At 48.8% G+C, this 27,407-nt stretch overlaps 1 protein-coding gene across 3 annotated transcripts in view; it reads right to left on the reverse strand.

Annotated features, from left to right (window-relative positions):
* PTK2B (protein tyrosine kinase 2 beta) overlaps positions 1-27,407 on the reverse strand; it is a 123,117-nt gene that overhangs the window by 74,385 nt on the left and 21,325 nt on the right. The window lies entirely within an intron of this gene.

Here is a 27,407-nt window from a genome sequence, read left to right on the forward strand (position 1 = left end):
GGAGGCCCTGATAATGGAGGTCTATGGGCTCAGCAATGTGCCATCAAAAAAAAAAAAAAAAAGTAGGGACACCTGGGTGGCTCAGTCGGTTAAGTGTCTGCCTTCGGCTCAAGTCATGATCCCACGGTCCTGGGATTGAGCCCCACATCGGGCTCCCTGCTCAGCATGGAGCCTTCTTCTTCCTCTCGCTCTGCCCCTCCTCCCTGCTTGTGCTCTCTCTCTGTCTCTCTCTGACAAATAAATAAATAAAATCTTAAAAAAAAAAAAAAGGAAAAAGAAGAAAAAAGAAATGCAGAGTGTTTCCCCATATCACTGTCCTCGCGGAGGTACAGGGCTGCACTCCTACATTGACTCCCATCTGCCCGGAAAGGTAATTGATAAGGAGACCACTTAGGCATATGCGATCAAGGTAGTGTAAAAACTCCAAGGACTATATGCATACCCGCTACACAAACACACTGCCATGGTTGCAAGTAGGTTGTAGGCAGAAAGGGAGACACAGAGAAAATGAACCAGCTGTACTGGAAAGGTAATTAAGTTTTCCTTTTGAATGGGTTTGGCCTCAATGATGAATAGTTCTCAAAAAATCACTTTGGCTACCTGTATGGATACACTGGAGCCACGCCCGGAAAGAACGAGGTGCCCACCACCTACTTCCAGCCCCAGCAGCCCACAGTCCTGGGCTCTCGGGCTGTAAAAATCACGAATCCGGCTCCCCCCACCCACCCATGCCAGGGATAAGTCTATGTTTGACATGAGAGCCCTCGGCCCTTTCTGCCTTTAGCTCTTATTTCATTGAGGTTTCCAAAGCGCACAGGAAGTCAGAAAAAAGAACAGCAACCCACTTCTCCACAGCTTCACCACAGACTTGAGGCAGGAGGGAGAGAGGGCAGCAGTACTCAGAAAGTGCTCTGTAGGCAGGGGGTGAGGGGAGCGAGAGCGAGCGCTGGGGCCCCTCCCCTCCCACAGGGCTGAGGCTGGAGGGAGGGCCGGTGGCTGTTAGGTCCATACCCAGGTCTTCAAGAGCCTCCAGAGGTGCCCCCCCACCCCCCATTCTATTCTTTCCTTCTGTTGACCGAGAATTTTCTCATCCCTAACGTGCACACACAGAAAACGATGACGTTTAATTCTTTTGAATCACATTCAACTTCAATGACAGAATGATCCTTTGATAACATGGCCAAGTCACCTCACCTGTGGGGACCTCAGGTTTCTCATCAGAGAAAGTGAAGAGATTAGGGGATAGGAACGTGTTTCCAACAAAGTCTTGAGCATGAATATTTCAAACTGTTAAAAGCCATAGCCCAGTTCCTGAGGTGGTTTGACTCTGCATTGTTTGGCGGAAAATGTTTCAGTGTTTGCGGAACCCCCAAAACACTTTTCAGAGCCCCCGAACTCCAGGATAAAGCCGCAGGACCAGATTAGATGCTTCCCAAAGTGCCCTCTTGGATCTAAAATTCTGGGAGCTAAAATCATTAGCCACAGGAAAGCCCCTGGGTTGTTGCGGGAGAAATGAGAGGCTGAGAAAAAAAAAAAATGTGAGGGGTGGGAAAATAGAAAGACAAAAAAGAAAAAAAAAGGAGAATGACTTGGGATATGGATATCAGGGAAAACAGAGCAACTAAAATGATAAACTCATCTGTGGTGAGAATCAGCTCTGAAGGGGCTTATAAATGATCTTCTTTTTTTTTTTTTTTAACCTCCTTTGTTTTGTAGATGAGGCCAGAGATGTTGAGTTCCCCAAAGACACAGAGCTGAACTCTTGATTGTGGGAAACAGAGCAGGGGCCCTCTGAAGGGTAAAACCACAGGACTGAAGTCTTTGTTGGGAGGCCCATGTTACCCAGAGTAAATCCCCTGGCAGGTGCAAGAGTCCAAGTGATCTCTTACAGACCGACCATGCAGATGACACCAGTCAGGTCAGGTACAGAGTAACACAGAGGAGGAAGCCTCTGCTCTCTAGAACCTTGCACACCCGCACCCTATGCCTCTCTGATCTTTACCTCACCCTGCCCACCATGGACTGCCCTCTTGGAAGAGGCTTCTTCCAACCCAAACGTCGGTGCTTGCCTGCCCAGAATGTGGTAGACAGGGTGTCTATTTTCTTTCTTTCTTTTTTTTTTTTTTAAAGTTTTATTTATTTATTTGACAGAGAGAGAGAGACACAGAGAGAGAGGGAACACAAGCAGGGGGAGTGGGAGAGGGAGAAGCAGGCTTCCCGCCGAGCAGGGATCCCGACGCATGGCTCGATCCCAGGACCCCGGGATCATGACCTGAGCTGAAGGCAGACGCTGAACTGCCTGAGCCCCCAGGCGCCCCCAGGGTGTCTACTTTCCAAAGGTGGCCTTAAGTAGGAACTCTTCCCTCACACGTGCAGGAGTTAAGTGGCAACTCACAAAGCACTTGCGCCGTCTCCTCTCTCTTCTCTTTGGAGTGGGTGCTGGCCCCTTCAGAGGGCAGGGGATGCTGGCTCTGAAAGGGTGGAGGCCCACACCCAACAGGATGGCAAAGAAGGGTCAGAACAACGGCCTCCCTGTTGGCGGCCAAAGGAGGCTTCCAGGAGGGGCAAGTTTGTGCCACGTTAGGGACTAGGAGAAGCGCATCTTCCAGATCTATCCTGCCCAGTCAACGCCTCTGGGACAAATCCTCTTACCAACCTGAACCTCAATGATCTCACCCACCAAGGTTGGACATTTGAATACTATCTTCCCTAGAACCGTTATGAAGATGAACAAAAATAATGAACAGAACAACACTTGGTGAACTTGGAACCCCTAATGTCAAGGGTTGGTCACGATCACAAGTCGTCCGTGTTCCTCTGGTTCCTTCAAGCGTCTACACAAACATTTCAATGACAGGGACTCGGTCTTGTCAAAGGCAACCCATTGGTCCCAGTTTTGGACCATTTTTAGTACCGGAGAGTCCCTCCCTATGATGTGGTCAAGGAGTTTTCCTACAGCTGCTCCTGGCAGGTGCCAGTTCTGCCTCGGGAGCTGCCACGCCTGAGCCGCGCCCCCCTCACCCCTGCTTTGCACAGCCAGTCCTGGTTCTAAACACAGGACTGCAGAGACACACGACAATTTGAGGTGGGGGTGGGCTGTTCCTAGATCATTCCATACCAGGACCACCTGCTTTCATACACATTTTAATGCCAACCTCAAGAAGCCCATAGAAATGAGTTTGGACGAGCCCGGCTGACATCAGTGATGGCAAGCAGACATTTCCACTCAGTCTTTCAGCAAGGGCACAGGGTGGGGGGCAGTCAAGCCTGGCTCGAGTCAGCCCTGAAGCTCCCAGCTCTCTGGGTCTAGTCTCAGGTCTTTAGAACTTTAGAGCTGCATATAGGCTTTGAGGTGCATCCCCCAAGATGCTCTCCCATAGTCTTGCAATCACTGCTGTGGCTCCTATCGGCTACTCAGTCCACTCTGGTCCCTGCTCATCCCTGTGCGGAGCTGGCTGCCAAATCCCCCTTGGTCCCCACAGCATGGGCGGAGCAGACTAACCTCCCACTCCCGGGTTCTATTCTCAGCTGTCAGCACTGCCATCGTTTGTCAAGTGTCTAATCGCACATGGCCGTGTGCCGGGTGAGGGGAATGAAGAACCCCGAGCACAGGCTGCCCTGCTCGCTGCCGCGGCCCACGACCCTGCTGGAGACCAACTGGTCATATGGGCAGAATACTGCACCAGATGCGGATGGGCATGGTACACTCAGTAGACATAAGGCTCACCAAAGGTGGGGAGCAGCTCTGAATGCCTCACACGGAGTGGGGGAGAAGAGGCCCACTAGGGGAGAGGCACGTGGAGCAGAGGAAAGAATGCAGCCCCACCAGGCAGGCTTCCCGGCTTCCCATGTTCAAGTTCTAATCCCCAGGACCTCAGAAGTGACTGTATTTGGAGAGAGGACCTTTAAAGAGGTGATTAAGGTAAAAGGAGGCCCTAATTAGGGTGGGCCCTAATCCAGTATGACTGGTGTCCTTATAAAAAGAGGAAATCTGGACTCACAAAGAAACACCAGCTGCATACAGAGAAAAGACCCAGGTGAGGACACAGCCAGAAGACAGCCATCTGCACGCCAAGAGAGAGGCCTCGCAAGAAACCAACCCTGCTGACACCTCGATCTTGAACTTCCAGCTTCCAGAACAGTGAGAAACAAAGGTCTGCTGTTGAAGTCACTGAGGCAGGGGTATCTTGTGAGGGCGGCTTGAGCAGCCTGACACGGGCAGGAGATCTGGCTGTGGTTCCCACCGCTCTCCTACCTGGTAGCTGTGAACTCTGAGAAGTCATTTCTACTCCACTGCCTCCCTGGTGTGGTGCTCATAACTGCCCCGCAGGGATCAGCCCAGAGGATCAGTATGGTGTAGGATTTAGCGTTGGAGGGGATCTAGGAGACGTCGGGGTCTGGTGGTTTCCAAACCCCGGCTGCTTCTCAGGGTTATGCAAATACAGGAGGCCTACTCGAGATCTACCCATCAGAATAAATGGTGGTGAGTGTGTGTTGCGGGGGGCGGGGGGGCACAATGGAATAGGAATTTTTATTTCAACAGGAAGGATGTTATACTGCAGGTTGAGAATGAATGCATCACAGCTGATGGGGCTGATGCCAGGGAGGGAAATGAGCTGCCCAAGTCAGATGCTCAGTGCAGGGCAAACAAAGCTGGGACCGAGGTGAGGTCTCCTCATGCAGGCTGCTTCTGGCTCTAAGTCTTCCTCGTGCATTCAGGGCAGAGTAGGGAGAACCAGGAGAGCTGTCCTGGTAGGGACTGCACTGCTCACCCCTTCCACTGGCCCAGGAACCCCAATGCTTCAGGCTAGAGGCACTTCCTGGGCCTTGTCATCCTGTCCTGGACGCTCAGAATGAAGACTCTGTGCCTGCTCCTTCCAGCCCCTTCCCCCTCACAGGACAGTTACTCTCAACTAACCCTGAGATTGTGACCAAGTCAGTTCACCTTTTTGAGCCTAGAGTCCCCTCTGTACAGAGAGAGAGAAAGGCAGGACTCTTCAGGGTGACCTTCTGGCTGGAGATGTTGACCATAGCACCTTGGGGCTGGAAGACCATGGAACTGTCTTCCTGGTGCACCTGGAGAAACGGATCCCCTTGGGACATGTGGGCAGGGCCTTGTCATAACCATGTTTTCTAGTTTCTGTACTTGACGCTTTGACCTCTGGGGCCTTGCTGACCCTGGAGGGACTGGTGCTAGCCAGTTCTTGAGAGCATGATTTTCATATGCAAACCAACCAATCTGGAGCCCCCACCGCCCCTAATCACCTCATTTATTGCACTTTTGCTCTTTGGGCCACCAGCTACCTGCTGCAATCACCCCAGGGCCAGGTACCACACAACTAGGGACAGCCCCTGTGCCCCAGAGCCTGCCAAAATTATTCCAACCAGCCAATTCTACACCTGCTTTCCCCACTTCACCATCCCTTCCCCAGGAAACCACATTAGAGGCTCTTGACCACATTTTCCCCCCTCTCTGTGCCTCCTGACCTACACTGGTACTACTTTACAGGGTCCCCCTGCTTGGCATGCTCTGCCTCCTGTTTCTTGGGACTTGTGAGCGTAAACTTCCTTCATGATTCATCTCTGTGTCTGCGAGCCTTAGCAAACAAATCCTTCTGAAAACAAATCCCGCTGAAAACAAATCCCGAGTCCCCTCAAATCCGGGCCTGCCGTGGCCGTGTGCAACCCCTTCTGGGGTTCACATCCTCTCCAGTCTATCTCCTGTGTGAGGTACAAATACGTTCATTGTCTATGTGTACCTCCCACAGGAAAGGTTTGAGCCCCCCAACCCAGTCAACTTCTAGTCTGGCAATGGAATGCCGCTCAAGGCCCTCACAGCCCCCTCAGCCATGGGTCTTACTGCCTTAGGCACCAGGCTTTTCTGCTTCTAGAGGGCTAGAAAAGTCTGCATTATGCTCACCACAAACCTGATTCTCCCAACTGTTAGTCCCTGGTTGGACTCCTGGCCTCTGGGGACATTCAGAATTAGCTCAGTCCCACTTCAATATGACAACCCTTCAGCTATTTTCAAAGCAGTTCTTGGTTCCCTTAGAGGCATTTCTTCTCCCGTCTAAACACCTCCGGTTCCTTCCTTGTACCCCAGAAGTTGAGAATCAGGCTTTTCGCCATTCCGTGGCTCTAGAAGATTGCATCTTAAGGCCCATCTCTCAAAGTCAAGCTTGAAGGAGAAGACAGGACCCAGACCTAAAAAGATGCCTGACCTCCACTGAATGTGAAATCTCTAATTTTTAAATGTTGGTACAAACTTATGAAATGGTAGTTGCATGGAGATGCTGGTCCTCTTCCAGCCCCTGCCCAAGGCCAGTTCCTCTGGACAGCTGGGTGACTCCTTAGCTGGAGGGGAAGGAGTTTTCCTACCACAACTTGTAGCACCTCCACTGATGGTTGCCATGGGAGAGTGGACGCCTGAGCCCCACATGCCCACTTCTAGTATTTCATGAGAAGCTGGACATTCAGATTTCTAATGTGAACTCTTTAATCTTTAAATGTTGGCATAAATTTACAAAACATAGTGTAAACTAACAAAAACATGTCTTTGGAATGGCTTGAGCCCCGGGACAACTAGTCTGCATCCTGTCACAAGTGCCACCCCCAGCCAGGGTTACTCTCCCCTTCAGGACAGGGTAGTCACTCAGTTCCCCCCAACCCCAAAGGGCTTTGTCAGCTATAGCATTCTCTGACCATGGCTCCCTGTGCTGGTTAATTTTATGTGTCAGACAGACTGGGCTCTGGGATGTCCAGTTATTTGGTCAAAGGTTATTCCGGGTGTTTCCATAGATTTTGGATTAGACTAATATTTGAGTCAGTACACTGAGTAAAGCAGATTGCTCTCTCTAATGTGGGTGGGCCTCATCCAATCAGGCAAAGGTCTACTAGAATTAAAAAGGCTCACCTTCTTCTAAACATGAGAGAGTTCTTCTTGCCTGACACCCTTGTAAGTGTGGCATTGACAGTTTCCTGCCTTTTGAACTCAAATTAAAACTTCAGCTCTTCTGAGTCTTGGATCTGTTGGCCTTCATTCTAGAACTATCCCATGGGTTCTCCTGGGTCTCCAGCTTGCTGTTGCTGATCCATATATACTATTGGTTCTGTTTCTTTGGGAGACTAACACACTCTCCTTAACCAAAGGAGAGCTATAAATCTGAGAAAAAACTAAGCATTGTATCAAATGAAAACACTTTTTCTTGTTCTCTGCCTGACCATTTATAGCATATTTCCAGTGTTAAATATAATAACAATGACAACTACCATTTATCAAGTACTTTTTGTGTTTCAAGCATGATGTTAAGTTATATATATATATAAGAATTTACAGGGGTGCCTGGGTGGCTCAGTTGGTTAAGCATCTGCCTTCGGCTCAGGTCATGATCTCAGGATCCTGGGATTGAGCCCCATGTCGGGCTCCCTACTCAGCAGGGAGTCTGCTTTTCCCTCTCCCTCTGCCTCTCTCACCCCTGCTCGTGCTCTCTCTCTTTCTCAAATAAATAAAATCTTAAAAAAAAAGAAAAAGAATTTACATGTATTTATAAAATTATATATAATATATAAACATGTAAGTTATATATGTTTATATATTATATATATTTATTAAATTTGTAAAAATTTATAAATATATATTCTTATATATAACATATATAACATAAATGTGTATTAATAAATATACAACATAAATATATATTTATATTTTATATATTTATAAATAAGTTTATAAATATATACTTAAAATTATTTATATATATATATATATATATATTTTTTTTTTTTTTTTTTTTTTTTTTTCCTATATAATCAACATACCAGAAGACGTGAGTGTCATGAGGACAGAGGCCTTCCCACCACTGTAGCCTGTGCCAGGACCGATGTTTATAAGGAGGAGGTGCTCAGCAAATTACACATTGAATTAAGGAATGAATTGTTTTTTAAAATAGATACTATTAATATCCCCTTATTACACATGAGGAAATGGACTCTCCGCGGCACTAAATCTGCAGCCCAAGGTCACAGGGTGAAGAAATGGTGGAACTGAGACACAACCCCAAGTTCACTTCAGCTCAAAACCCACATTCCTGATCTTCTACCCCGTCCCGCTGCACATGGAAGAGCCAGGCCCCTCTCCGGTGCCTGATCTTGACCTTCGCACCTATGGCTCTCTCAGCCCACAGGGATGCCCAGAGTGTAGCTCCTTCACGGCCCAGGGCCCCTCACCCACCCCCACGGACAGCTCTGAAACCAAGCCATCCACTGAGGTTTCTAAAGACTAATTTGAGAGTCTGACCACAGCTTCGTCTTTAAAAATAAAGACAAAGGCAAGAGAGGAAACCCACTGCAGCAGTCTTGGTTCACCCCGTTTTTCTCAGAGCTGCTTCAGGTAACAGGACAAACTGGCTGGTCTGGCACCTATGTGGAGAGGCCAGCATAACGGAGGTGAGACTGACCACTCTTCACCCCAAGTAGGAAGAACTTCTGGGGAAATGTGCACAATTTGCAGAGACTACCACCTCCTTATGCTCCGTGTCTGTAACCCCATATGGGTCAAACCACACAGCAGGCTGACAGACAAAAAGCAGATGGTGAAGGAAGGGCTCCAAACAGACCAAAGCAGAGGTGAGAGCTTGCACAAAAATGGGGGCGCTGTCAGAACCACTTGGGGTGGAAGGCACAACACAGGATGATGAGTAACTTGGGGGCCACGTACACAAGTCTCTTCATCTGCTCCTTAACAACCAGACCGTCCCACACCCAAGTATCTGGAAAACATCCCTGATTGCCTTGCTCCCTCATGGAAGCCATTTCAGTCCAAAAATACACTGGGTACCCCTACATCTGCTTTGTCCAAAACAAACAATAGTCTGATTTCTCTTTCTGTCCCTGAAGCATCAAGCTCCCATGTCAATGATTGCAGTACAACACAACCATTCTGACCATGACATGGTAAGGTCTGAGGAAGGGTGCTCGGTCGGGGTGTTACAGCTCCTTCGTTAACCCCCAGGAGCTCTGAGACCCCAAGCAAAGCACATCCCCAGTGCGGACCTCAGTTGCTCCATCAAAACACTGGAGGCTGGATCAGCTCTACACTCTTTGGTGGAAGTCCTTAATATATGAACTCTGTGTCACTTGACATTGAGTTCTTTGCAGGCCCTGGAGCCCTTGAGCCTAGCACAGGGACTGGCCAGAGCAGGGGCCCCTACGTGCTTGGGCGGGGATCCCGGGATGACAAGATGGCAGCATGGGGGCTACAGCACAGGGAGTGAGGGGAAAGGGGTCTCAGGGCAAGGTCTTTAAGACGAGGGACGTGCAGGTTGGAAAACACTGAGAAGAGGGAGGGCATAAAGAGGAGAAGATATTCCTTTCTTCTTTTATCCCAATATCACAGCTCTGTTTATTCTGAGAGGCAACCAGCTGCAGCTCCAAAATAGACATGCCGAGAACCGCCTCTAATGACAGAGAGTGCTTCTGCAGGCACCAAGGTTAGAACAGCCCCTTCCAAGGGAAAAGAGCAGAGCCTAGAAGGGAGACACTCCTGGGGGCCTTTCTCCTCCTGCCCTGCCAGCCTGAGGCAGTAGTGGCTCTTTCCAGAGTCCCCAGGACATAATACACAGCTGAGCAGCTGCAGAGCAGAGAGCAGGGCCCCTCAGTCACTTGCAGCCCCAGTGACAGTGTTCGGCTCCTCCCTGACAGGGGGTCCCATGGCCAGGGGTGACAAATGGCTTTCTTCTCCCCCAGATCCGAATAGCCTTTCCCAGCAGCCTTTCGGAGCACGGGAGAGATGAGGAGACAACCCCACAGAACCAGCATTTGTTGAGCATGCGTGTACACAGGTGCGATCACAAAGAAAAGCAATGCAGCAGATGGAGTTAAACCCACACGGAAGACTTTATCCGGTACAACTGCAACAGGGGAGAGTTCAAACTCATCTCCAGATGTAGCAGGGCCAGCTTGGTTTATAGCCAAGGGGCAAGGTGAGGGAATCAGTGGATGGAAATCACCAAGAGGAACTTGGTTGGGTGTCAAGGATGGGGGATTCCTGCAAACGGCGCATGGCAGGCCAGGGACGAAAGGCTAAGGGTGAAGCCCAGTTGAGAAGAGGGCTCAGTGGGAAGGAAGCAGAGAGATGAGCAGTTTGGGGGAAAAGCTGTTCCCCTCCCTTACCTCCCTTGGAAACGAGCCAACATGGGCATCAGCCCTCGTAAGAACCACCAGAATGAGATGATGGTCCCCAGCTCCCTAGAACTAGTAACCAGAACAGTGTGGGCTGGGCCCACAGAAAGGCCGATCCCACCCACAAGGCAGGCCCGACCTGGGCCTGACTCCACCACGTCCCTTTCAGTAGGACCCGCTTTTGTCCCCTGGCTTCAGACGAGAAGTCAACAAGAGGCTGACAGGAGATTCCCCACCAGTGCCTACTGCACATGCAGGGGCAAGTGTCCCTGCCTAGCTGGATGGTGGAGCAGCGACACCCGGACAAGCCCAGACCCTTACACAGCTGATGCCTTGTGCGCCTCAGCATCTCCATCTTCCAGGACGCGTGCTCTGCACTTTGTAGCTGCCCAGAATTTCAGGCCCTCCGCCTGCTCTCTGCGCTCCCTCCAGGGTGTCTCAGGGAGGGCTGTGCCACTCCCAAAGCCAAGAGAGCCCCTGGGCTCAGGCCACACAGGATAAACGGCCCCTGCTATTATTTCCAAATGAGTCCATTCATGAAGTCCCTCCGTGTGTGTGCGCGTGCGCGCGCGCGTGTGCATGTTTAAAATTATTAATTGGTGAAAGTAGATATTTAAAATACATCAAGATATTTGTTGCCTTATTTTGATATTTCTTCTTTTTTAATCCAGAGAGCCTCCAAAAATGGGAAAGGCCCAGACCTTTCTAGAATTTGAGAGACCTTGTTTGCAGGGAACTTGTACCTCTTCGAACTGAGGCTACAAATGCCAGTAAGCTGGCGTCCAGCCTCCCCTTTCCTCTCCTCTGCACCCAGTGTTACTCTGTAGGTTGCCGCCCGCCAGTGCCCTGGGCACAGTCCCTGACCCCCTTTTCTGCCAGGCAGCATCCCCTCCTCTCCACACACCCAGACCCACAAATATAAACGCCCCCTGACAGACTTGAGCTGGAGTCCCCAGGCTGGCAGGGTCCTCTCCCAGTGTCTGCTCCACAGGCTCAGAAGTTTCAAACGGGACTTCCTGCCTCCCTGGGGGATGCAGGCTCAGTCACAAGCTAACTGCATATTGCAAAGGCTAACCTGCACAGGAACACCCCCACCCCCTCAGGAACTGCCTCCCAGGAGTGAGATTAGGTAACAGAGGCGGAAATGCAGGAGGCTAGAAGCCTCGGCCCCGCTCTGATCTTGGCCTAGCATGAAGGAACGCACACTGCAGGAACGCACCCTGAGCCCAAAGCAGTCTAGCCAGCGGGAAGACTTCCTCAACTTAACTAGGCCAAGGCTGGCCCACCACCTCAAGACCTGGGGCACCCAAATCTGCAGAAACTGTGCCGTTTACTAGGAAACAAAGTAGATTAGCATAAAACTTGCAAGCTGGGAAGGAGGAAGGGATGGGTATTAGTCCAAAGCCCTGGAAAAAGTAGACAGCCTCTTCCCGTGGGGGCAGGTGACTTGCACGGGGGGCACACCCAGGAGGGTGTCCCAGTCTGGAGGACTGCTCTGACGAAATACATCAACTGGGTGGCTTATAAATGACAGGCTTTATTTCTCACAGTCTGAAGGCTGGAAGTCTGAGATCGGGGTGCCAGCATGATCAGATGAGGGCCCCCCTTCCAGGGTACAGATTTCTTACTGTGTCTTACATGATGCAGGGGAGCCTGCTGGGCTCTCTTTTATAAGAGCACTGATCCTATTCGTGAGGGCTTTGTGTTTGTGACCTAATCACCTCCCAAAGGCCCCATGTCCTAACACCATCACCTTGCGGGGGGGCAGGGTTTCAGCGTAGGGATTTGTGGGGGGTACACATTCCGATCGTGGCAGGTGGAGAGATTGAACGGGGTAGGAGGTGCTTGAGAGAGTGCCTGTGCTCAGGAAGGTTCAACTAATCCTAGGGCCTGGGATGGGATAGAGTACCCTGAGATTTTCTAGAATAGGTTTCGGGTCATCCTAAGACTCAAGTTCTTAGTCTTGACTTGCCTCTTTGGGTTTCACATTTTCTGTGGATCACAGGAAGTGGAATATCAGGTGGGTCACTGTCGTAGTTGAAAAAGCAGCTGAGAAGCTTCGTCGGAACTTTGGAATGTGGCAGTGTAAGGAAGAGATGAGGGAGGTGTTGCCAGGACCGAGGGCCAGAGTTCTTGTATTCCTGGGGCAGTATCACTGGGAAATACTCTAAAAACGGAAGGCACATTTGGGGTGGTTGTTTGGGATCCTTCTCCCTGGATCCTGTAGTCTCTCATTATTTTATCCCGTATCTCAACCCTCCAGGGGTTCGTTTGGTGGCCTTGGACAGGAAGGTTGATTTCTAACCACTCGGCCCAACAGTCCCCATCCTGAGGGGCATCTCTGGCCTCCCTCGTTTTCAGATGTGTGCTTCTTGCCTTGGGGGAGGCACAGGCTATTAGTAATGATAACTTTAAAATAATAGACATCTAGTAGGACTTTTTAATGTGCCAGCCACAAAAAGGAACTTAACACTCAAAACAAAGCAGAAAGGTCGGTACTATGACCCTCTGGCCGTGTTACACGTGGGGGAACTGAGGCATACAGAGGTTACAATAAGTCTCTCAATGTCATAGAGCTAGGACATGGCAGCCCCGACTCCTTCCTGAACCAGTACACCACACCAGCTTTCATGGAAACATATAGCACTTCGTCACGTTGTGGAGAAAAGCCTCCAGGGCTTTGGCAGGTCCCTGTTCTTGCAAAATTGTTTTATTTCTTTTCCCCCATAGAAAACATGTGCTTCTGCACGTCAGGGGTCAGTTCTGGGTGCAGCTGCTTTCCCAGGTCTCCTCTGGCCTCCCTCAGCCTGGGGCTGGGCCCCAGGGACTGTGAGTATTACCAGTCAGCGAATATCACTGAGTGCCCGCCGAGTGGGCAGGCGGGACAGAGAAGAGAAAGGCAAGCGAAGTGTGAGGCAGGAACTTAACGACCTAGTTGGACGGGTAGACGCGTCCACGGATGAATTCCACAGGGTGGAGTGTGGTAAGTGCTCTAAGAGGGGCACAGATCAAATTATACACGGGAGCAGCCAAAGAGAAAGGGGTACCCTCACCCGACAGGGAAGGGCAGCACGGGCATTTGGATCGGTTTGTCTGCTTGTTTTAAGATTTTATTTATTTATTTGAGAAAGAGAGAGAGAATGAGCAGGGAGCCTGACCCAGGATCCTGGGATCATGACCTGAGCCCAAAGCAGATGCTTAACAGGCTGAGCCACCCAGGCAACAAAAGAGGTAGGCGGGGAGCGTTGTCAGCAAAACTTAGAAGGAATGTGGGCAAACAGCTAGAAAGTAAAGGCTTGCTAGGGATTGACAGTGCCAAGGTTTATAAAGGCGACTCTACCTGCCAGCTATGCATGAGACAGATTTGCAAAGAAAGACCTGGGGGCAGCAATTGGGAGGCAGATGCATCGATTAGGGCGAGAAGAAGACTCACCCAGGATGGGAGGTAATAATAAAGGGGAGATAAAGGGAGATGTCTGAGGTAGAATCCACAGGGAATTGGTAGCTATTGGAGGGAACCCATGTTGCCTACAACCTTCTCCAGTCACCGGGAGCCTGGTGAGGCTATTCATCAAGTTGGAGATTGAGAAGGTTGGGCTGGAAAGTTCTATTTAGGATTGGGGCCATCCCTGGATGGGTAGAGAAAGTGGGAGGGCTAATCGTGCTTGCTTAACAGTAGCTCAAGAATTTATGGGCCTAATTCCATTGGATGCCTGTGGCATTGAATGCAAAGACTCTCATCTCCATGTCCCCCCATGTCTGCCTCTCTAAGGCTCCTTTTTGCAAAGCCCATTTCCAGTTCCATCTCTGTCATAAAGCTTCCTTCCCATCCCTCAATAGGACGAGCTCTTCCTCCCTGTTAGGCACATATTGCTTTTTGTGAACATGCTATGCTCACTCTTTTGGACTGCAGGTTTCTTGTAAACTGGGAATAGTAGCTTATACACTCCCGCCCGCAGGTGTATTTAGCACAGGACTGGAATATAAGGAGTAGACCATCATTCACCCAGGAGTATGGAATTGAATGGCTCTGGCCCTGGCCCAGTCCCCCGGGGCACACGCTCTGCACCTACATAGGGTCCCTCCTTGCATGCCTGTGGGATGTCCCTTGCAGCTCACGGTGGAGGAGATACAGCATAGCTCTGTCCCTTCCTAGTGTGTCACAGACACAGTTCTCAATGAGGGAAACCGAAGGACTCCATAAAAATCTGCTCTTCGCTTCTCTTCCTGTTCCTATTCTTGCTAGGACTTGCACCCCCACTTTACACATGCCTCATAATGCAAACAGTGTATGTCGTCCTCGTGAGGGATGACAAGGAGTTAACGATTTCTCTAGGATAGATAACATCTAAGGAAGGACCAGGGGAGAATGACCAGAGGAAGCCATCATATGCATATTCCAGACCACTGGCGCTAGACATCTCAACACCAAGACCCCCGGGCTCCAAGGAATAACCCCTGGGCCCTTGTCCTTGTTCGATCTGCTTCTGGAGGCCTGAGAGGGCGCGTACACCAGCCCACAATCCTCAGTAAAAACCCCAGGCCCCGAACAAAGACGAGACTCCCTTCTTTCCTTTCTGAGTCTCCCAGACACCCTGTCTGTACCTGCGTCCTCTCTATCCTTTCGGTCAACTCTGCTCTCCCCTCCTGCTGGCTCCCGTTTGATTTCTATCCTGCGCGTAGCCACTGGGACTCCCTTGGCTGGGTCTGCGGGAACCCCTGTGGGTCCTCGGACCTGGCCTGCCATCATCAGCTACAGCAATTCTGAGCCTTGCCTTCCTCCTCTGTAAAATGGGACAATGATGGGCAGCTATTTGAGTTGCCTGAAGGATTGAGCTCAAGGCCGCACGTAGGATGTCTGGGCACTCAGAGACTGGCTCCCAGGCACTCCACGGCCGGGAACAGGAAGGCAGCCTCCGGGTCTAATCTTAGCCCTGCAGTGGCCTGGGTATTTCCTTACTTCCTCCTCTGCAGCACGAGTGAGAGTAATCTTGACCTGCAGGACCGGGAATGGGTGAGATGACCAGTAAGAATCCACAGAAACATGTAACAGAAACACTTCCCCCGTGGCTGGACCAGCTTGGCACGTGGTAGACCTTTCTGGAGCTTTTTTTTTTTTTTTTTAAGATTTTAATTTTAAGTGATCTCTACACCCAACGTGGGGCTCGAACTCACATCCCCAAGATCAAGAGCCGCACGCTCTTCTGACTGTACCAGCCAGGTGCCCCTTCAGGGCTTCTGCCAAGAGCCGTCCCACAGCCCACTCCAGGCCCAGGCCAGACCTCGCCTCTGCCTTGCCCCGGGACAGTCTGTGATGAGAAAGATGAAGTGCTCCGGGAGCACCGTGGGGTTGGGAGAGAGGGCAGTGCTAGCTGGGAATCAGGGACTCCACAGGCTTAGTGGGTGTAGGAAGAGCTGTCAGAGGCCAGGGGGTCCAGACTTGAGCACCGTGCAGGAGAGGCCCCTCTCGGCCACTGTCTGCCTGAATTCTTCTAGAGATAAGGTCCTCCCTGCCTCAAGATGCTAGTAGGCTGGTCCATTGCTCAGAGCTCCAATTCTAAGGGAGCCTTCTTTTATATTCAGCCCCAATACGCTTCTCTGTAACGTCCTCAGACTGCCTTCCGGATGCACACAGAACAAAACACATCTCTCTCCTGCACCAGAGATCCCTTCAGTGGGAGGAAACAGCTTCTCGGCCCCTTCTGGTTTTCTCCAAATTGAAACTGCATTAGCCCTTCAAACAGGTCTCACAAGACCACAGAAGGACCAGGTCTGACGGGCTGAGCTGGCCCTTATCCCAGGCCCTGCCCCGGTGGGGAGACTCTCCTGGGGCCAGTGGGATACCCTGTACTTTGCCCCATTTCCCACCACGAGGGGACCAGGAGGGGCGGCTCTCCTTGGATGAGCTGCCGCGGGGGCTGATATCACAAGGATGCCCAGCCAAACTCTGGCCCTGCGGGCATTGTGGGGGGTGTGTTCTGTCACAAAGAAGTGGGTCAGTGCCCACACAGCAATGATAGTGTCAGCACTTACCGAGCCTCATTTCCACCTAGAGGTTCTAGATTTCACACGGGAATGGCTCTGCCTGCCACTGGTCTGACCCAGGTGGCAGCGATGTGGGGCCCTCCGGCCCGATCCCAGCGCTCAGCCTCCTCCCACCAGCCTCCCCAGGGCAGGGCAGGCTGCTGCACAGGGGTGACCTGTAAGGCCAAAGCGTCCCATGGAAGCATCGATGGTGGGGGAGGGGGAGGGGAGGGGAGAGCAGAACAGTTCTGGGGGACAGCGATGGGGTGGCAGCAAACAGGGTGACACAGACAGTACGAGGCCCCAGCTCCTCCCAAATCTCTCCGAAAACACAGACCACCTCCCACCGGTGTTAATCCACCCCAACAACAAAGCCCTAATAAGATGCTATGGTGGGCTTGAGGGTCCAACCCTTTTGGTGCTTTTCAATCCGACTAGAGCAGTCACAGGCCGGGGAGAGGGGGAGCACTAGAAGTCTACGTCTCACCAGCACAAGGAAATGACACATACCTGCCATGCTGACAGGGAGCTGGAGGGTGAATCACGCCCAGGAAGTGGGGAGGAGATCAGGTTGGCCTGGAGGAGGGTGGGAGAGGGGATGAGGGACGAGCCGCTGGGAAGGGCAGGCTCCCTGCACTGCCACAGGCTCTAACTTTTCAAACTCCACTGGCCCTGCCTCCAGGATGATGAACTGGGTCAGTGAATCGATAGGAGGCTCAGGGCCTGACCTGGATTAGAACAGGCCTGCCAGGCACTGGACAGCAATCCGTGTCCATAAAAGGAAGTTCCAAAGAGAGGCCAGGGCATCCCCTTCCTCCCCACCCCCCACCCCGGCAGGTGAGTGAATACCAAAGAGATGCACACAGGCAGCTCTTCATTTTTGTGAGCAGAGATTTGCATTTTCTCGGCACAACTGGGCAGAGCTGGCTGCAGAGGTGGATTCGAGGAGGAGAAGAATTCCCGGGGGAGGGTGTTGGATCCTCGGTGTTATCAGTGGCAGGAAGTGGGGGATGGGGAGGGGAGCAGGGGGCTGCTCCAAAGCCGAGGGAATCTGGGTATAGAGGCCCAAGGGACTGTAGCTCATTGGGAACCCTGGAAATGCAGGGCAGCTGGGGCCTCATCAGCACCTCATCTCCCCTGGGGAGCCCACCTTGGATGCCAGGGTCCAAGGGTCCTTCTGGCTCCCTTAGAGCAACCTCCTAATTTTGCAGAGCGGGGCCTGGCACCTGCATGGGAGAGAGAGCTCTCCCAGCCCAGGGCTCTTTCCTTTGAAAAGCCAAATTCTCATCACCCTTCCCTTCATCACTCCACTGGCTATTTGAACCACCAAACATTTTATTTAGAGAATAATCAAGGGCCCTTTTTCCTGGTTATCATCTGGAAGAAGAAATCCCCAGCTCTAGACCCAGAGGGCAAAAGACATACAGTCCTGACCTTTTTTTTTCCCCCTTCCTGCTAGTCAAAATATACCAGGTACGATGGTCTTTGCACAAGTTTTTCACATCCTTTTTTTTTTCTTGTCGTTCACAGCATATATGGCATCATTTTGAGGTAGTTCACTGCACTTTGGGGCATCCTGCCAGGGGAAATCCTGCCCCCAACACCCATCCCCCACATTTACATAGCCCTCCTCCTTCCTCCCCCCCCCCCCCCCCCCCCCCGGCCTGTACCTGTAGTGTTTAATCACCCTGAGCTCCTGCCACCTGGTCAGAGAGAAAGTTGGCTCCCAGATCACCTGGCTGACACAGCAAAGGGGTGGGTGGGGGGCGACAACCCTTCCCCTTGCAAAGAACTCCTCCTTAGGTTGTCCTCTGGCCTTTGTGATATCCTGGCTTCTTCTTTCCTTATAGCTGGTTGAGTCAGGCCCCACTTGGAGCATCCACTGCCTTTTCTTAACATCACTTGCCAGAATTGCAAATTTACATGGATTCCTTAGACTACCTGATTCAAGTCGGCCTCTCTCTTTGAAGGCTAAGTTCTGGGAGGGCAGGGAAGATGGAGTTTCTTCACTCAGCACTGTGGCACTCGAGTCTAGTTGACTCGATGACATTTGCTGATTGATAAAATGAAGGTGGCCTGCTGCCTGTGTAAGAAGGTGTGAGCGTGTGGTTTACAGTAACTGTGAGAAACTGACCTAATGTGGCTGAGGCCCATCCCACTCCAAATGTGTAGAAATGCTGGATAAGACATAACAAACATAATCGTAATCGCACCCAAGCTGGGAAGAGGAAATTGGCAGATATCAGAAATAGAGGGGGCTTGCGTCCAGAGCACTAAGGGAGAACTGAGGCTGTGGACACCTCGGGAGCTGGGGCTGGGGGGTTGATGTTCGCGTGGGTGGTGTCATCCCACTGCAGATGCTCGGGAGGCGGGGACTGAGCACAGAGAATGAACACTGCTGTGATGATGTGATTATGAGAAGGGCACCAGAAACACTGCTCACCAGCCCGCAGAGGTGAGAAAGCTTGACTTCCGCCTGGGCCCAGTTAAAAAAAGAAAAGAATGAAAAACCCAAACCTGTGCCATTCTACCTAAGTGGGATAGGAAGTCCAATCCAAGGAATTAAAATAAAAACAAAGCCAGAAGTGGTAACAAGTGACTCAGATGTTTCCTCTGAAAAAGCACAACTCTGCAGGACCCTTGCTGAATCAGAAATACATGGGACCCCCTTCCCACCTATGTACACACACACACACAACAATTCAAATTGACAAGCTATGCGGGCAGACAACCAACCCCGAGGGAGGCTCAGCAGATGCAAATTATGGACTAGACAATCAAGAATGGAAGTTAATAGAAAAATTCAGGACTATACGAAGCATATTTGAAATCTTTAAATAGAGAAAAAATATTATGAGAAGTCCAAGTGGATGATCCTAATGGCCACATAGGGAAGAGGGACGTTGAAAAGCTAGAAACACAAAAACATGAGTTGACGGTAGTTTGGAAAATGGAAGGAAAACGATTACAGTCAGAGCCTTATGATAAGGTCTTTCTACTTTGGGGAGAAGGGCAACAATATTGACCAATGGGAGATTTTCAAGTCATGTGCCAAAAGTGAGCAAAACAATTAGAATAACAGAATTGTAATATATAACTTCTAAATCAGGAGGGTGAAAAAGAAGGAAATAAAACACCGTGAATCTTCTGAGAGGCAGTAAGGTAGGAAAAAAGGCAAATATGAAATAATATAGCAGAAATGTCTTAGTAAATAGAAGTCTTAACAAATTTTAAAAAGCTTGAATTGACTCTTAAAAGACAAAGACCTTCAGACTCAATTTTTAAAAAAAAATCCAGTTCTATGTAGTTCACAAAAGACAAACCTAAAACATTAAGACATAGACCAGTTGAAGATAAGGGGGTAGAAAAGTATCAACCAGACAATTACTAAATGAAAGTGAGTTGATACAGAGATAGAAAACAACAAACTCAATTTGAAAAAAAAAAAAAAAAACCTAAAAATATGATTACAGGGAAATGACTTTAAAAAGGAAAAATTCACCAGGAAGGTATAATAATAAATAACCCAAACGCAAAGAATTCAAAATATAAAGCAAAAAATTAACAGAAGTAAAAAAGAAGTTTTTCTTTCCCAACTTCACTTGGCCTGCACTCCACAGAACTGTAGAGTGCATTCAATTCAACTGAACCTACAAGACTGAGCTATGCCTACAGCCCTATGTGGCGGTGGGACTCAATCTATATAGAAGGTGAGCAAAGAGGGAGGACAGTGAGAACTAATGGAAAAACTGAAAACCCACTACATTTAAGACCTTGCACTAGGCACTTACAAACCACCTTAGGCAACCTCACAGAAATCCAAAGAGGTTGGATTAATAACTGCAATCTACAGAGAAGAACTCAAAATTCAAACACATTTAGTAACTTTTCAGAGGTCACAAGACTAGTGAGCAATAGAGATTGAATTCAGACCATTGATATGATCTCCGTGAAGCCAGGGACCATTTTTCACCCTGTCACCCCAATACATCAAACTATGCCTCCCATAGATTAGGTACTTGATAAATGCCCACTGCTATAGACTGAATGTTTGAGTCCCACCCCCCCTCCCCCATTCATACACTGAAATCCTAAGACCCAGTGTGAAGGTATTATGAAGTGGGCCTTTGGGAGATGATCAGGTCATGAAGGTGGAGTCCTCATGAATGGAGTTAGTGCTCTTATAGAGGAGACCCCAGAGAGCTCCCTCACCCCTCCCACCCCGTGAGGATACAGCCAAAGAAGACTGTCTATGAACAAGGAAGTGGGCTCTTCCTAGACACAGAATCTGCTGGAGGCTTGTACTTGGACTTCCAGTCTCCAGAACTGTGAGAGATAAATGTCTATTGTTTAAGCCGTGTGCCTGGTATTTTTGTTACAGCAGCCTGAAGAGACAAAGACACCTGCTGACTGAGTGAATGAATTCAGATACCCCCAACCTGTGTGTTCCCATTACGGCCAGAGCACCTACTTTACCAACTCCCTTAATCTTGGTGATCTGTTTCTTCACTCCACCCTAAGTTCCCCTCCAACAAAGCCTCTTCCTTTCTCCAGCCTGTTCACTGGCCAGTTCCCCCTTCCTCATCCAGAGTTTGCAAAGGAGAGAGAAGAAAGCCAGGCTTTCACAACATATCCAGATTGTCTCACAAACACAGATAATTTCCTCATAGGCTGGCAGTTGGGAAGCGATGTTCCTGATAGTTGCTAAAGGAGAAGGCAGGCACAGGGTGGTCCAATGCACTGGAGATTTGGGGGAGAATCCTCCCTATACCACGCAGCCAATAGCAAGCATCTAGGATGCTGCTGGCAACTGAGGTATTTAAACACCAATTGAAACTGACCTGGAACTATTGAGTGGTGAAAAAATTCTTGGGAACAAAAAAGTGTCATCAGGCAGAGGAATTTTTGTCTGTTGCTATTTTAACTTCTTATTTTGAAATAATTATAAACTCATAGGAAGTTGCGAAAATAGCTCACAGAGTGCCCTGTACTCTTGACCCATCATCCCCTGGTGGTGCAGTATAATATCAAATCCAGGAAACTGACATTGTTATAATACTGGGGTGAGATGACAGACCTAATTCCATTTTCACCACCTTTTACATGGATTCGTGTGTGTGTGTGTTTGTGGTCCTATGCCATCTTATCTCATGTATATGGATGCATAACTACTGCCACATTCAAGATACAGAATAGTTCCATCACAGTGAAAGAACCCCCTTGATGGTCACACTTGCCCCCCACCTCTGCAAGTACTAATGTGTTCCTCATCTCCATACTTTTGTTTTAAGAATCTTATTTAATAAATGGAAACCTTTTGAGACTGACTTTTTCATGATGCATAATGCCCTTAAGAACCATCCACCCATAGTCTGTTCCTTTTTATTGCCGAGTAATATTTCATTGTATAGATATACCAGTCCCCCACTGCAGGACGTCTGGGTTGTTTCCAGTTTTGGGGGTTGATTAGAGCTCTTTCACAAGAGGGTGGCTAGACCCTTCAGAATTCCTGGTGAGCAGCCTCCACTTTCAGTGATGTGCCTGCCCAGATCAGGGAAACAGTTGCAATCCATTAATTGGCTTTTCAGTCATGGCTCATTCCTACTGATCCTTCAAGTTTTAAGTGGAACATCACCTTTTCTGAGAAGTTTTTGTGTCGATAACTATATCCTGGGCCAGGCTCCTGTAGCTCTCCATAATCCCCTATGTGTCCTTTGCCTCTGTACCCTCAGCTCTGGCTCAGGACCCCATGCTCAAAGAGCATCGTTGAATCACTAGATTATCAGCAAGGCTATCACCATGGTCCGTCCCTTCCATTCATCCATCCTTCCTTCCTTCCTTCCTTCCTTCCTTCCTTCCTTCCTTCCTTCTCCTCTTTCCTTCTTCTTTTCTGTCTTTCTGTCTTTCTTCACAACTATGGTCATTTTCTAACACAGGCTATCCCTTCCTGTGATTACAACACACTCCTGAAGCAATGTCATAAAGGAAGATGGTCATCACCCGGTGGGCCATATTTCTTACTCAAACACTGTTGTAACCGTAATAAAGATAAGGCCACCAGGAGGGCCCTCCGGTGGTTTCATGGTTTTGCTATTAGAGATAATCCTGTAATGGACATCTTAATATGTAAGGACATTTCTGCATATCTGATTGTTTCATAGGAGACAGTCCTAGAAGTAGAATGACTGAGTCAGAAGGCATCAACTCTTTATATTTCTCAGTACATGTTGCCAAGTTGCTTTCCAGAAAGGTAGTTGTATTAGTTTCCTACTGCTGCTGTAACAAATGACCACAGACTTAGTGGCTTAAAATAGCACAAGTTTATCATATAGTTCAGGAGGTCAGAAGGCCTAAAATTAAGGTGCCAGCAGGGCTGTGTTCCTTCTGGAGGCTCTAGGGAAGAATCCCTTTCCTTGTCTTTTCCAGCTTCTAGAGACTGCATGTATCAGCTCCTGGTCTCTTCTTCCATCTTCAGAGTCAGTAGAATAGCACTTTCAACTCACTCTCTGACTTCTGCTTCTCTGGTCACACTTCCTTCTCTTGTCACCTGACCTTCCCAGATAATCTGGGATATCTCCCTCTCTCAAGATCCTTACCTTAATCGCATTGGCAATGTCTCCTTCGCCCTAAGTTAACAGAGTCACAGCTTTTCAGACTAAGACAGGTACATCTCTGGGAGGCCATTACTACGCACACACCTGGGGAGGATTAAAGCACTGAGACACTTTTTGAGCAAAAGGATCACCCGAAGAGTTAAGAAGCAGAATAAAAAATAGCCATCTACTTTAAGAACACCATTCACTCAAGACTGAAGGGCAAGGCGGGCTTTCAATTTTAGGCAGGCGCAGTACAATAAAAATACCATTATTGAAAATCAGAGGTGATTCTGCTTTGGGAAGACTGATGTTGACATCGCGTTCAAGCCCAGGAAAGGAAGAACAACCAGTAACCACATGAACTGGTCTGTTAAATCCTATAAGCAGGGCAGCATGACCAGGACGTCAAGCTCAGTTATCTCTTTCATATAATAACTGTTGTCAAACAGTCCAGCAGGATGGAAATGATTTATTGATGTGTAATTCATGACCTTGGCGCTTGCTCTTTCTGCAAAGTTTTATTTCGTCCTAGCCATAACATAATTATGTCTTGTCAATTCCCAAGCACTATAGAGGTCACCATTTCCCTCGTTTCTCAAGTTTAACGGTCCTCCCAAAGGCACACCTGCTAGCCACAGAGCATTAGCTGCTACAGGACCAAAGCTCGACTGTTTGGTCTGCCTGCAACGCCTCCTCCCCCTTCTTCAGGGAATTTCACTCACTGTCTTTGCAGGGAACTACCCCTTCTTCCACAGCAACTGAGTAATTCTAGTAGGGGCTGCCCAGCATGGTAGACCACCTCTTCTATCTGTCCCCCTGCTCTGAACCACAGCATGGAACCCATTACCCAAGCTGGGGTAAACATGGCACCCCGCCCCTCTTGGTCTGTGTCAGAGGGGATTGGTCCAGAAATGGACACATGGTCTTAGCCAAACCAATCGAGTTCTTTGGCATTTTTTTAATGTTAGCCTAGGGAAACAGGCTTTCTCCTGTGGGTTAAAAAGCTGTAGGTGAGAGCCTGGAAGCAATTCGCAGCTATGCCCCCTGCCTTTTGCAGAGTTGTTCTGAAAGAATGAAGCCAATGTGCACTGAGAGCCAGAAAGGCAGAAGGGCAGACCCAGAGACACTTGGCCATGTCTGAGTTCCCAGTTCCAGTTGCTCCTGAGTTCAGCTGCTTCCTAATTCTTCCTTAATATGGGTATGTGAGCCAGTGTATCCTCTCTTTGGCTTTCTGTCACCGGCAATGACAAGAGCACTAGGACAACAACAGGTGGGTGACCCCTTCCTCTTTTTATTTCATTCTCAATAGTAGGCTCTCTTCTGCTGCTGCTGTTTATTTCTCCTGCTCTGGAGAAACATCTTCCAAAGCACTTAGTCAGGTCTAAGTGACTGAAGTCACTCCCAGGCTGTTCACCATTAGGCAGCTGGACAGTGGGAAGCCACGCCCCCCAGAGCGGCCTCTCCTCCTCTCAGAACAATCCTACCACTGAGGTGCCTCATTTGTTCCAGTACTGGTCTTGGTCTGATCTCCAATCATAGGGTAGATACGGGGATGTGTTGTGACGACCAAAGTATGATCACACGCGTGTGTGTGTGTGTTTGTGTGTGTACATTCGTGTAGCGCAGGGTGGGGGGGGTGGAGAATGAGGGAGAGAGAACACCTGTGAGTGAATGAGTTAGGAGCTCTGTTACTCATATGCATAGGTCAGCATGTACAACTAGGCCAAACTTGGTCCTTCCTATCCCATGAGATGAAAGGAGAAGGAGGGAGAAAAATCCTGCAGCAGATTGGCAAGCGATAGGCATTGCATCTGAGGTGTTCTGGCAAAAACACCACTTTCTTGGACAGGGCGTGCCATCCTCCAAACTAAGGGTGACTCACTGACTTGATGTGGTGGCTCTCCATCTGCCCCATTGCGTTTATCTTTGGCATCTTCTAGAACACAGCCCCCAATATTAACGACCCCATTGATGTGTAGCCCATAGCAAATTTGTGCTCTAGCCCTCTGGCCCTCTTCTGTAGTGCTCAATAAGTATTTCTGGAATTGAATCCCACTTAATCCTGGGACTAGATCAGTAATTCCAGGAGCATGCAGTTCTCTGCTTCTCTATCTCTTTGAGATGACTGTGGCCTCCGTTGGCTTAGGGGAAGCAGACCCTAAGCTTCTTATTTAATACTTTCTGTTGTTCTTGTTATAGAAAATGCTGGGGTCATTTTACTATCTCTTTGAATAATGTGCATCCAAATAATGTGCATCCAAATAAATTCAAGCTCCTATTTTGATGCTTAAGCCAAAACAAGTTCATAAGTGTGGGCTGGTGCAGACGATCCGTCCCCTATAGACATGAAGTATACAATATTCTTGCTCTAACAAGCATTTAGAAGAGGAGAGGCTTTTCCTGTCTTTTGTTTTTGTTGTTCACAGGAACACATTCTGACTCTTACTTGGCCTTCTGTGTATCATGCATATGCTGGAGACCACAAATTCTGTGGATGAGTAGGTGGGTGAAAAAAGCACTTCGGCAATTTGTCAAGATAAGTGTATTGCACTTTTTTAAAAAAGAATGGGGCAGTGGGAAGCCACCACCCATATTAATTGCAAGCTGGGAAGGGTCAGGGATCTCAGTGCTCAGAAGAGCAGAGGGAGTGTGGTCAGCCAGGGGGCGGCAGGCGGCTGGACCAGTGGGGCCCCAAGCAGGCCCCCTGAGTCACCCAATGACGGGTACAGCACAGCCCTGCTGTCAGCTCTCTGCCCAGGGGAAGTGGGGCCCAAACAGCACACTGAGTCATATTTATTGAAGAGACCACAGGAACAAAAGCTGTACACAGGAGCCTCTGCGGGGGATGGCATTCACACTGCTTTTACCACTCCATTAACAGCATTTCTCTTTCCTCTACTGGATGGGCTACGTGGGATGTGGGTTAAGAAAATCAAACACAGGTTCCATTTTCACATTATCCTTCAGCGGGCGGTTTTAACTCTGTAGAACCAGGTGTGTTTTGAGAGACTGGCTTACAACTGACATTTTATTTTTAACATTCCCCAGAGAATAAGTCTAGGTTTAATTAAGAGAAAATTGTTCATGAAATCATCCTGGAAATTGTAAAATCCTGATCATTTAGAGTTAAGTATTAAATGGTGAAGACTGATAAGCAGCATGATTGCATTCTTATTGCAAAAGATCTTTTTGGAAATCTAGTCCTAGCCTCAGATACCATGCCCAGGGGACAAGCAGAGGACAAAAAGTCAACGGATTTGGGAGCGAGGCAAGTTCTGCTCTATGTGGCTACAGGACCTTAGACAAGTCACTTTCCTGTTTTCTTACGGCTATATTTTTATTTGAAAAGTAAAAGAAACAATCAAGAAAGTAACAATCACCCACATGTCCACAATCCCAAATCAACCACTGTTAACATGTTGCAGACTATTTTCTCATTTGTTAACAAAGTGGTTAGACTGGGTGATTGCCAAGGTCCCTCCGGCTTAACATTCTCTGATTCTATGACTAATTAGTCCATGGGTCCAGACATACCGTAGATCAAATTTGTCTCCCCAGTGCTCCCCCACCAAATACCTATATTTTTAAGAAGTTAGTGGTGATGTGCTTAACCATGGACATTTGTCTTATATCTGACCTCTTGCAACTTCATTATGAAGCAGGCATTCCCAACTTAACAGATAATAAAAGGCTCTATTCATCTTTCCCTTGAACTCATGCGATTGGAGGATGGGTAACAGCAAAGTCTCTGAGTGAAGGTGCACCCCTCTCCCTAAAGGGCTTGGAAATAGATCTTCCAAGCAAAGCCAGAGCTTTGGGAGCTACCATCTTTCCTGTTGACGTCCCCTTTAGAAGGAGACCCTCTAATGGCCTGGAGGAGTCCCATTGAAGGCAGTGCCAATGCGTCTGAAATGTTCATTCATCCTTGGTGAGATTCCCAATCTTCAAGATTTCAATAATATCCGAATTCTATTCATTGGTCACACTTTCATTTAGCTTACTTGTAAATTCCTGACGTTACACACTCTAATATCTCTTGCTTCGGCTATCTTCTGTTTGCAAATCCAGCTCTTTTCCAGGCCACTACTAAACACATAACCACCATGGAAGTATCCATGACATAAACTTCTAACACCTACACCAGTGATTGCTTCCCCAGTACCTCTATCACACCTTGGGCAAGTTCTGACTCATTTGTTTTCCTTATTGAAAGGACAGAGCTATATACATTCCCAAGCCAGAACTAGAAGAAGCCTCTAGAACATTCCTGGGCTGAGGTTTTGACGAGGTGATGAGCAGCCATCTTGGTCATGGGGCCCCAGGGATAAGGGAGTGGAAGTATTACGGCGATGTATTCTTACAGCCACAAGACACATACTCTCTTTGAAAAAGGATTTAGTTCTGTCCACTGAGGTCTTTGGAGGGCAAGTGACTGTCATCTTTTCAGTTTGCTACAATTTTAGGACATCGAGGGGGTTTTAGACATTTTGGAATCTAACTCCTACCTTTTACAGGGGAAGAAATGGAACCAGTTTTGTCCAAGATAATTCTTATGTCTATAATTTGTAAACCACCTTGAAATGTGTAAAAGATACTGACACATATTTT

The sequence above is a fragment of the Halichoerus grypus genome, chromosome 3, assembly GCF_964656455.1.
Source record: "Halichoerus grypus chromosome 3, mHalGry1.hap1.1, whole genome shotgun sequence".
NCBI lineage: Eukaryota > Metazoa > Chordata > Mammalia > Carnivora > Phocidae > Halichoerus > Halichoerus grypus.